A 12,511-nucleotide genomic window follows, 5' to 3' on the forward strand; every position below is an offset into this window, starting at 1 on the left:
GGATGCTAATGGGGGTGGGTTTAAATTATTCTATACAATAATAGGAAGGAAGAGACTAAGAAAAAGCTGGTGGAGGGGCGGGGCGGACACAGGAGAGAAGGAGATGACTAAGGTGGAGATTTGGATTAAGCTTTGCTGTGCAGTGTGTGGTGTAATCTCTTCTCCACCTTCCCATGAAATACCTGTAAAATCAACATTGCCGAATAATGCCTTTGCGTTCTACTGAAGGGGGAGGAATGGAATATGCAGATGTGCTCAGTCTTTGAGAAAGTGCCTGGGAGTGATCCAGGACCACCTAGGCTCAGCCTGAAATGGACAGAATAATACAATTAGCAAAGGGTGAGGGATAGCACTCCACTTGGGTCTCTTGTCGTGATGGCCAATGGCCAAGGTAATCTTCAGGTGACAGGGACACTCTCCAGATGAGAGAGAGACACCACAAAGATCTTGGAGAAATGTCATCTCTCAACCACCTCTGCTACTCTGCCAGTGATCTGAGAACAGAAGGCCCTCTCAGGCTTGAAGCAACATTTCACGGGAAATGTTTGTCTTAATAAGATGTTTTAAGGCCACTGGATGTTTGGTTTGATGGTGCCACATGGCTCTAAGTGTGACTCAGCTTAGATATTTGCTTAGTGGTTCTCCAAGTTTGGGAACCACTAGCACATGGGCTAAGAAGAAATTGAGTCCTAGAGTCTGAAATTATTAGCGAATGTTGCTGGCAAATTCAACAGCTTATTGAAACAATTGAGGCCCCCAGGTTAGGTGAAGGAGCTTAATTAATGTTCCTTATCAATACAGGATGTCCTGCAGCCTGTGGAGAGGAACATTTGGAGATCATACGTGGGGAAGAGTTCTTCATCCACAAGCCCAAAGCTCCACCCAAGAGAACTCAAGTAGCTATGGAATGAGTGGGGGCCCCCAGGAGTGACCCAGAGACTCATTCACGTTTCTCAGGGCAAGAGCTGTAGTCCAAGTGTCCCATCGGACAAGACACTGTGTTTCTCCAGGCAGGATCCAGAGTTCCGTTGCTCAAAGAGCAGTCCTCAGAATCACCTTGGAGCTTTTACCAGTGCAGATTCAGATTTGTGGACCCCATCCAGACCTGCTGAATTGATTTGTGGAATTGGGGACCAAGAATCTAAATTCTCAATGAGTACTTTGGGTGTCTCTCATGCACATTCAAGTTTGAGAATCACTGATCTAGAAAAATGGGTGTAAAAAGGCTGGTCAGCATCATTTACATTTTAGTAAAAGTTCTAGGATCCAAAGTTGTGTGGCCTGGCTGGAGTAGCAAAGTGGATTCTTGTTTCACATTCCCACCTTGGGAAGCACAAAGGGTCATTGCTCTGGGTGAGGTCACTTATGAATTGTTGGTTTCCATGTGTAGACCATGCACTTAAAGTCTGAGATATGTGTATACAGTATTCTAAGTATACTCAACTTAATATAGCTCTGTGGCGAGAGTGCTTGTCTGGTATTTAAAATATTCCCAAGAGTGCTGGGAATGGAAGAAAATGCCTAGCCAGCAATATACCATAAAATTTCGAAGGGAAATTACTCTGATACAGCTATAAATATAAGATTTCCCATAATATTAATTTCCTCATTTCTTGTTCTTTTTGTTAATCCCATTTTTCCTTGTGGTGTCCAGTTGAAAAATTCCTTAAATAATTAAAAAGAAGTGAATGAGTGCATGTTTTGGAGATGGCAAGGAAGGGGTACAGTTGGGGAAGCTGGAAAGTCTGCCTTCCATTCTGCAGTGGGTAAGGAGTCAGGAAGGCGAGCCCATCCCAGGGGGCCCCAGGAGTGGCTAATGGGAGAAACTGATGAAGTATCCTCCTGCTATTCCCACAGGGTCCTTCCTAAAAATTGTGCTGGCCGATCCACAATTTAAATTTCTGTCATGAGTTACACTATTCTAACAGTGGCTGTTGGAATCTACATGCTTGTCTGTATCCAAGGTTTTAGAAGTGACCATACACCTTACATATTTCTTCCCCTAAATATTCCCATGTCTTCTTCTACAGTAGAGACTTGTAATGTCTTTAAAATACCTACTCCCCGGGTTTCCCTGGTGACGCAGTGGTTGAGAATCTGCCTGCCAATGCAGGGGACACGGGTTCGAGCCCTGGTCTGGGAGGATCCCACATGCCGCGGAGCAACTGGGCCCGTGAGCCACAATTGCTGAGCCTGCGCATCTGGAGCCTGTGCTCCGCAACAAGAGAGGCCGCGATAGTGAGAGGCCTGCGCACCACGATGAAGAGTGGCCCCCGCTTGCCACAACTGGAGAAAGCCCTCGCACAGAAACGACGACCCAACACAGCCATAAATAAATAAATAAATAAAAAAGATGCAAACTTTAAAAACAACAACAACAACAACAAAAAACCTACTCCCCCAAGTGCAACTTCATTAGAAGTCAGCTGGCCTTCTGACCAGCATTTCAGACTCTGATTATTACACCAAAATCCATTAAACACATAAAATCTCCTATTGGAACCTCCAATTAAACCTCAGGTCTCATAAAAGAGAATGGAGTGATTATAAGAAAGTGATCTAATACTGTGCAAAGTGTGGGAATAATAATATGGGGGGTTTATGCAGCACCTTTTGTCTAAGGGACTAAAAGAATATCCTAACCTCTGTCTAGTGCAGTAGGTTTTGATTTCTTTTTTGTTGATTAGTTGACCTTGCATATGTCCAAGTTTCCCTACCTGTAAAATGGGGATAAGGATAATTGCCTGACCTAACACCCAGAGATAATGGATGTAAACGTTTTACGAAGTGTCAAGGGACAGTCGTTGTTGCCCCAGTAGAAATGAAGGTATGGTTGTTTCTTCCTCTTTAGGCATCTAGATCTTGTGCATGTTCAGGGGAACCATTCAAGCCTAATAGTGTATTGGTCAGCGTCCGTGCCCAGTAGGACAGTGGTTCTCACACTTAACTGTGCCTAAGAACCACTTGGAGATCCTGTTAAAATGCAGATTCTTGGGGCCTGCCTCCAGAGATTTTAATGCGATGATTTTAGATTGGACTGAAGAAATGAATTCATCCAGCAATTATGTGTGCTGGACACAGTTACAGACACAAGGGGAATGCAAATGAGCAAACAGACAAAAATCCACTCATGGTTTATCTGCATTTGTAGTGGGCCTCCAGGTGGTGCTGAGACTGACAGCCACTCTCCCAAAGGCCACACCTTGAGGACCAGAGCAGCAGCACATGTCAACTAGCAGCCAATGTCGTCTCTGCCATACTGATGGCTGTACTGATGGAAACTTAACACATTTCCAAACTCTGATTATTCTTCTTCTCCAATGGGACCTACTCCTTGGTCATAATCTTCTAGAATCTTTTTATTCAAGAACAGTGGGTCCTTTCAGACCTTCTAAGCAAGATTATTTGCTCTAAGTTTGTTGCTTTTTCATTCCAGTATCACACATCATTTGCACTGATTTCTCAAAGGATCTCCCTAGTATCAAAGTCTTTAAAGAGAATCAAGAAACATATGACTGTTCCGGGGACTTTGGCAACAGGAATGATCACAAATATGTCTGGATTTGACGTCCAAGTGTCGGAAGACAATTGATTTGTCTAGTTCCAACCTAACCTAAGAGTTTACCTTGAATGGAAATTAGTCTTGGACTGGACTTACTCCAAGTCATTTCATTTTCATTTTCCTTTCTATGTTATAGCATTTTGAATGGGGAAAATTAGCTTTTATTAATGACCCGTACTTCCTCTGGAATGAAGGCTCTGGTCTGGAATGCAGTTGATTAATTTCTCTAAGTCCTTTGATGCATCAATGCTAAAGATATATTGGCATCTCAGCTGACCCAGACCAACAGAGCAAATGAAACACAGATGCACAATGGCATTGCACTTAAAAAAAAATACTCTTTTTATGTGCAAATCTACCTTGAAAAATACGTATTAAGAAGCAGAGCTGAAGTATAAAAAATTCATTTCACTCTAGCAAACCTCAAGTGCCCAAAGCTGACAACAAATGATTCAGTGAGTAAACTAAAGGTAGAACAAAGCAACAAGGGCAAATAAGACTTTAAGTTAGTGAAGAAACTGAAGAACTAAAAGATAACTAATAGATTTCAGGTTCATTGAAAAATGTATCTAGAGATTTCTTAAGGAATATTTCATTTAGTCCATATTTTATTTGTTAGTTATGTCCTGCTTTCTTCCTCAAAGGATTTGGGCTGCCCTATTTTTCCCTTTGCCTGGTGTGAGATAACACTGTAAAGGAAAAGATCTTCCTTTCATCTTCATCTTCTCCCTCCCCTCAAGTTCTACAACCACTTAGGAATTTCAGACAGGGTAAGGAAAGCACATTACTTATCTTATAATATGTTTTCCAACATCCACTATAACCTCTGTCATTTTAATAGCTATTTTTTTTTTATCAATCTTAGAGGCCTTCCCAGCTCCCAAAAACTGTGAGTCTATAGGTCTGTATTATGTTTGTAACTGATGGCACGGGTAAACATCTTGCTTTACTTCCATTTTTTAAAAGGAACTGCAAAATTTTAAAAAAGAGGTCTGCAATTTTTGGAACCGACTTTTCTTTCCCGAGTCCTTGAGGGCCTCTTCCTCCTGCATACATATTTTAAACGCATGCATGCGCATCTAGTATGTAACTGTTTCACTCATTATTATAAACATTTTCCCACATTGTTACACACTTTAACCTTTAAAAAAGTTACCATTTTTAATGGCTATGTAATAGTCCAGAGAGTTGATGTGTCATTATAACACAGGAAAAGGAAGGGAGATATTTGAGCAGATAGCCACGACACAGTCTGGGAAATGAGCTACACCACTGTTAGGTATAGCACGCTGGATCATTAATCTTCCAGGGAGAGAAGTCTCATACCAAAGAGCTTATTACTGGGAGGGCTTATTTATCAGACATGCAGAAGATGAGAGCTGTCTTGGTCTCAATTTTGTTTTGAAACCCCTCTTGATTCATTTCCTGTATTAATAGCCTTCGAGGGACAGCAAGTTCTGCAAAAAGCAGAGAGAATAGTGGAAAGGAAACAACTCACCCCGCCTTCTGCACAGTGGCTGGGAGGTGAGCGTTGGGTGCCCTCTGACACCCTAACACACACACATGCACCCCACTTCAGTGGAGTCACGGTGCAGAGGGAATACAGTGTACGAGGCAGTAGAGTGTAGTGGCAGACAAGCAAGTCCTCTGGAGCCAGACTTCGCCCTTGCATTCATGGATCTTAACCATTTTCAAAGGTAAAAATGAGGACATAATGATAGCACTCACTCCCTAGGGTTGTTGTGGAGATTATATAAAGAACAGGACTGGGTATATGGTAAACATCATATAAGTGTTCATTATTATCATTACTTTTCCACTCACTTTTGAAGGACAGCACAGCAGAGATCAAAGTGCCAGGCCACTAACTGGGCAGCCCCCCCATCAATAATAGTAAAAGGCAAACTATCCAGTGCAATCCTGGCCCCTTTTTCTTGTATCCACTTGTTTTACACGAATTTTAACCCAGCGGTAATACCTGAGACCTTGTGTGTGTATTTTAAGCCAAGAACTAAAGAAAAATTCCTGGAAGTCTAAGCCTTAGTTTCAACTTCACACACATAGCCTGTCTGAATGAAGACAGCATTTAGTTAGTCCAAGACTCTCCCATCACCACTACTAGCTGCCATTTATTCATTGCCTACTACACGCCAGGACTCTATCAGGCACTTCATATAACTATACCTAATGTTCCCAACAATCTTACGGGATAGGTGTTGTTGTTATTGTTGTTATTATTATTATATGTTCCATTTTACAGATGTTGGAACTTGTGGCCAGAAAGATAAAGTGATTTGCTTAAAGCCAGTGGACTCAGAATTTGGAATTTAAATTCAGTTCTGTATAATTCCCAAGTCTATTCTTTTCCCACTGCACCCACTCCTGTGCACTGTGATGTATGCACAAAGATGACGAGTCCTGGGGCCTGGTGTTGCTGATTAAGTAAACTGGTTAATGCGCACAGCTGCTTTGCTGAACTGTTCAGTGCTTCCTACACATCCCAGGCTCAATGCCAGCCCTACAAATTCCCCTCCACCTCCCCACACCCACACCTGCATTTCAGACTCAGCATCTATGCTCCTGACCCTGGCCTGCAGTAGATCCTCCACGCTGCTAATGAAAAGAGTTATGCGTAGTTGACATAGAGACAATCAGGTCAAGCCTGCCGGCTCTGGTCCTACCTATCACCTCTCCCTCTCTTCTCATGTCTGGTGACCTTCTGTCTCACCTTTATCTCCACAGCCCACTCTTCACCTTCTTCTTCTTGCTGAAGAGCAGGCTTTGTGGTGGCAAAAGAACACCATGGAGACCCCTCCTCTCATTTCCCCTTAATCCCCAGCTGGCACTGGGCACACGAATCCCTGATTACACTCCTGGAAGTGAGAGTACACACACCAGCCTTGGGATGGAAGCTGGGAGAAGGTGAAATGAGAGATTTGCAGATGATTCATACTGAGCTGCTTTCTGGAACCTCAGGCGTAAGAGGTTCTCACTCACTCAAGGCCCATACTAAGATCACAGGGTCAGCGTGAACTGCCATTAGGGGCTGAATTGTGTCCCCTCAAAATTCATGTGTTGAAGCCCTAACTCCCAGTCCCTAAGAATGTGACCTTATTTGGAAACAGGGTCGTCACAGATGTAATTAGTTAAGAGGAGGTTGGACAGGAGTGGCCTAATTCGATGACTGGTGTCCTTATGAAAAGGGGAAATTTGGACACAGACATATGCTCACAGAGAAAACGTCATGCGAAGATGATGGCAGAGATCAGGGTGAGGCTTATACAAGTCGGGGACCAAAGATTGCCAGCAAACCACCAGAAGCTAGGAGAGAGCCCTGGCACCAAGTCCTCTCACAACGCTGAGAAGGAACCAACCCTGCCAACAGCTTGATTTGGACTTCTAGCCTCCAGGACTGTGTGTAAGTCCCCCAGTTTGTGGTACTTGTTATGGCAGCCCTAGGAAACTACTAAGCTGGAGAGATACACAAAGGAGTCATCTGAAAGCTACTGCCAAACCTGTTCATAGATCAGGCGGGTTGCACGTGGAGCCAAGGCTGTGGGCCTGCTTCCTGGATGGGCTACCGGCGCGGTTCACAGACAGCCCCAATCCTTCCCTGAGGTTCTTTGGAGACAGTCCTAGGCTATGACCAACTCACCCTTGCCAAATGCCACAGGCCATCTTTGGTACCGGCCTGTGGAGATGGAATATAAGTTAGTTTTTAATTAAGTCCTGTGTTACCTCAACCATAGGGACACTTTATGATTTTCATGGACCTCTGGAACTTTGGTTTTTGTGGGCTCCTTCCTCCATTAAAAAAGAAAAAAAAAACACGTTAAAAATATTTGACAACTTCAATGGGGTAAAGACAAGTATAACCTATGCAGGATCCATCATTCTTTATTCCTTACAATTATATTAATTTTTCTTCATATTTTAAAAGAAATTAAAATTAAAACATTTCTGGGGGCCCCTAAAAGCATTAGGGGCGCCCGACACTTTGCCCCTCTTTGGTTAAGTCAGCTCTACCTACAGATAAAATGAATGAGCCCTTGGGGAATCAAGAAACCTCCCTCCACTGGGTGATCTTGCCACCAAGAAATGAGCCTTGGAGAGATCTGTGGACAAGTGTGTTGGGTCTAAGCAATTTCTCTAGCCTTTGAAAGTTCTGCAGTTGCTGCCCAGGTTGCATTTCTTGTGTCAAAAAGTCCATAGTTTGCCTTACACTTTTCCTTTTCCTCAGGATGAACCAAAAAATAAATACTGCCAGGTATAGACAGAGAGCCATGCTACATAATAGCTGCCACCAACTGCAAGTGTGGGACCATAAATCGACACCCCCTCCCCACCGAGGCAGCCTTTGTAGGCTGTCAGAACCATGCATAAAACATGCTTCTCTGCACTGTTTTATCGGCCTTCCTGATTTACTGTATATACAGTCTCCAAGTTAAATATCAACAGAAGCACCCGAAAATATATTCTCTTGCAGTCCCTGTCTGAAAACCACATTGCCCAAATAATGTCTGCCCATTCATCATTTACTTCCTAATACCTGAGTGTCATTCTGGGAGCTAGATCCCTGCAGCAGTGCCCCATGAAACACATGAGCACAGAGAAGGGGAAACAGAATCTCCAGAGTGAAGGCCCAGGCGTTTTAAAAGTGAGTGTGTCTCCAAAATGAGACTAAGCAATTGGAACAGTAGGTATCTGGCTCCCCTTTAGTGGGGCTTTTACTGGCTTCCTTTAATGTTATATTTGAATCTATCTTCCTTTAATGCATGCCTCCTAGCAATAGGAGCAGTGATAACAAATTGAATAAACAAACCCACACTAAATGATTCTCCCTGGAAACCATTAGGAAATGTCTGTGTTTATGCAGAATTCCAATTACTCTCTGCAGAGGATCCAGGAGCATTGGTTTCTAGTCAGTGACAAGCCACTGGTACACAAGTATCAGAAGGCAGAAAGCAATCCCCAGATACAGGTTATCAGTATGAGAATGGGAGGGCCAGAGAGGAAGTGCATCTGGGTTTGAATATCAGCTTTGCAACGACTACAGGATGACACCTTGGAGTGCCCGATTCCTCATCACAAAATGAAGATAATGCCAGTGGTGGACAATGTTGACTGGGAATTCAATCTCCATCCCCTCCCCCTGATTTTGTTTGGGTAACTGCCTACTCAGGGCTCGCTTCATGCATGTGTGACCTGTGCAGTCACGTGGGGCCTCACGCTCAGAGGGCTCCATGCTTGGTTACATGCTGTGCAATGGCCATCTTGAAATTCTTAATATTTGTATCTTTGAACTTGTGATTTGTAAGTAAAGTCTGATGGGACAGTGGAAAGTGGAGTGTGCATGTGAGCAGAGGAGATACAACATTATATGCCACCTTGTTCACAACTTCTGTGATCAAGGATAATTCTATCCTCCCCACTGGTGAGTGGTTCACTCAAATCAGATCAATGAAAAGATTTCTAGGGGCTTCCAGAAAAGTTCTGTCTCCTACTTCCAGAACTGACTCTCTCTATTCCATCCTTCTGCAAGAATAAGGATGAAGCCAATGTACAGAGCAGAGCAGAATCAAGAGACTCACAGAAAACCAGAGCTAGAGCTTCTGGGCTAAGCAACTTAAGTGTTGGCCCTCCCTGTGGACTTTCAGGAATGTGAACCAACCATTTTATTGTTGCTAAATCCAGTTTCAGATGGATTTCCTGTAACTTGATGCTGAAAGCATACCAATAATTATCTGTTGCTTGAGTGGACAGATGTGTACAGCAATGAAAAACCAGAAGTCACCCCTGGCACTGGACCAGCCAATGAATACCTCATGGGTCTTAAAGGAGGGGGAGAGCTGATGGGTGAAGAGCAAGGAAGAGGCAGTCCTGGAAGGAAGGGGTGCCATGGCGTGTGCAAGGGCATGAGGCAGACAAACATAAGAGGGCTGAGAGGGACACAGTCTGAAAATGCAATGGTTCATGCAGGGAGAGTGGGTACCATGGAGAAACTGCCCTGGATTTTTGAGGGTCCAGGGTTTTCTTGAGGTTATGCCGACCCTGTGCTAGGGCATAGCTCAGAAGTGCCTGCGTGATGAAGAGATCTGTGGTCACGCAGTCACGGTAAGATCTTTGGAGCTAGTTTCTTATCACCTCGTTCAAGCAAAGGCACTTTACCAAAATATTAATAGCTCAGTTTTGGTGTCTGACCACATGGGTTTGAAACCTCACTAATAGTATATCCTAGGCAAGTTATTCTATCATTCATTCTGTGTGAAATGAAGGCAGAATGAAGGTACTAGTAGTATCTACTTCTCCCTTTCTTATGAGGATTATGAGGTCATCCAGTGTTTGGCACTTGGCAAGCGTCCTTTGGATGATCATTATTGTTATTAATAGTCTTTTAATTGCCCTACATGGTTCCTTGTAGGGGAGATTACTTTGGGGTCCCACCACCCCACAGTCTCCTATCCCCTCCCCTCATCTTTAAATGTTTGGAGCCCGCCATCAGAGATCGCAAACCCCTCTTTCACCTTCCTGGTACCTTCTGCAGTGGCCCCCAAGCTGCAGGATGAATGCCTTCTGGGCACTGAACTGAGTGCGCCTGTTTCTGCCTCCCTGACATTGAGGCTGGAGGAGGATGCTGAAGAGGGTCTTTGCATTGAATTCAACAACAGCTAGGCAACCGCTCGGGCTATACCCAATCATCATGGCAATGCCCTGAGTGACTTGAGTCCTGGCCCACTTAGAATTTATAGAAGAAAAGCTAAAACTCATACAAGAAATACTTATGTGGCTGGTTTCACTTGATTTATAAGAATTTCTCAAGTGAAAAAAACATATTTTCACCATATTGTACAGTGCTGTCTGCTTCCCAAGGCCATATCTGGCCACATTTCGTGGTTTTTTTTCACAGACCCCTGCATCACTTGGCCACAGGAATCAGATATGACCCTGTTAGGTACTGCATATTTTCTTAGTTTATCCATTTTCAGATATTTATTCAATACCTATTACATGCCAGGTACAATTCAGTGAACTGTCTTCTATAGTTATCTGCATTCTATATATTATGTATAACTGATGATGTTACACATATCACATATATACTTTTGCATTTCCAAATACTTAGAATAAAACTTCAGAGAAAATATGCAATTTAAACCACAAACTACCCTTAAAACCTTCCCTTCAAAACTTCAACCAAGAATAGTATAGTTAGAAATTCAACTGGTTTCTGGCCTCTAGATTAGTATAATCCTTCTGAGGTTGACGTCGGAATGTAGTTCCACTCAGCACATCATTACCACTAATATTTACAGCTTGCTTTTAAAAAGTAAACAAATTAGGAGAAACCAGAAAAATTTTAAGCCACCATGCCCCAAACTTTCCATGAATCTTTATTATCATGATGTGATAAAAACCAATAAAAATTCTTGGATATAGTTCAACACCAGAAGATGATTCTGCATCTGCAGAACATCTGACATATACAACGTTTTAAAAATTCTTTTTTAATGAAGATGCAGAATAAAGCATGCTCTATGTCTGGGCACAAAAATCCTGTGTGTTATCAATTATTTGAAACACACAGTACACGTGGCCAACAAACACATATAACCGGCCAATGTTGTTGGTAAGATTATGGGGATGGGGAGAGATTGCTTGCAGCTGTTATGTTAATTAAGGGACAAAATGACTCATCTGCCACACCATCTCTCAGTCGGGCTACCAGGCCTTTTTCTGCTTGGCTCTGAGATGATACGGAGTTAGGAAGCTGATGCCTAGTCTCTGGCTCCAGTTTGTTCCCACGAGGAGCAGATCTTGAAGGGGACATTCCGGCAGGCTGAGTTGCAGCTTCTCATCTGGCTAATTCTCCATCACAAGTAGGCTTGGGATGGGGGTGACACGGGATTGTGTTCCCCCATGTGGATGTGGCTAAGGTTGGGGGCAAGGACTAGGCTGGGCTGGGGCCTATAGAAGCAATCCATTAACAAGAGTGGGAGGCTGAACAGAGAGGCAGAGCTGGGGTAGCATTTTGAGCCTCCCTTTGCAGTTGTTTTCCTTTGTTCTTCTGCATAATTTGCAGGTAGCATTATCTCCATACAGGACATAACATAGCCACCAATACTGTCAGCCTGGCTTGCAAGATCTGAGAATAGTGCAGTTTGGGGTAAGTGTCTCTTTGTAAGTTTCCGAGGGCCAAAATCGGACATGATGAATAAACACTTTCTGGTAACTGCTGAGACATAGATCATAACACAGATTGAACATATCTTATAAAAAATGATGTTTCCCATGCATCCAGTCTTTATCTATGAGGAAGTGACACCTCTGTCACTTTTCTATGGGCTCGTGTTCCCTAACGGTGGTGACAGTCATTCTATCAACTGATGCAAGTCAAAGATGAAGATGAATACAAGAATAGAAAACATTTAAAATGCATGATGTTCATTTCCACAGTTTAACCATTAATATGCATCAAAAGTCTTTGAGGGCTTCCCTGGTGGCGCAGTGGTTGGGAGTCTGCCTGCCAATGCAGGGGACGTGGGTTTGAGCCCTGGTCTGGGAAGATCCCACATGCCGCGGAGCGACTGGGCCCGTGGGCCACAATTGCTGAGCCTGCGCATCTGGGGCCTGTGCTCCTCAACGGGAGAGGCCGCGATGGTGGGAGGCCCGCGCACCGCGATGAAGGGTGGCCCCCGCTTGCCGCAGCTAGAGGAAGCCCTCGCACAGAAGCGAAGACCCAACACAGACAAAAATAAATAAATAAATAAACAAATAAAATTAAAAAAACAAAAGTCTGATAAAATAAACATCCCACTGTTTTTAAAAGTCAGTGAAAATCACGTTATCCTTCTTTTCATTTTTTCCTATTCCACTTTCTGGATGTGCTAAAAAGCAATCAGATGCCAGGAACGTAGTTAAACTTCAAGAGGGAAGATTCATCAAGTACCT

This window comes from Balaenoptera physalus (genome assembly GCF_965194825.1).
Source record: "Balaenoptera physalus genome assembly, chromosome: 2".
Lineage (NCBI taxonomy): Eukaryota > Metazoa > Chordata > Mammalia > Artiodactyla > Balaenopteridae > Balaenoptera > Balaenoptera physalus.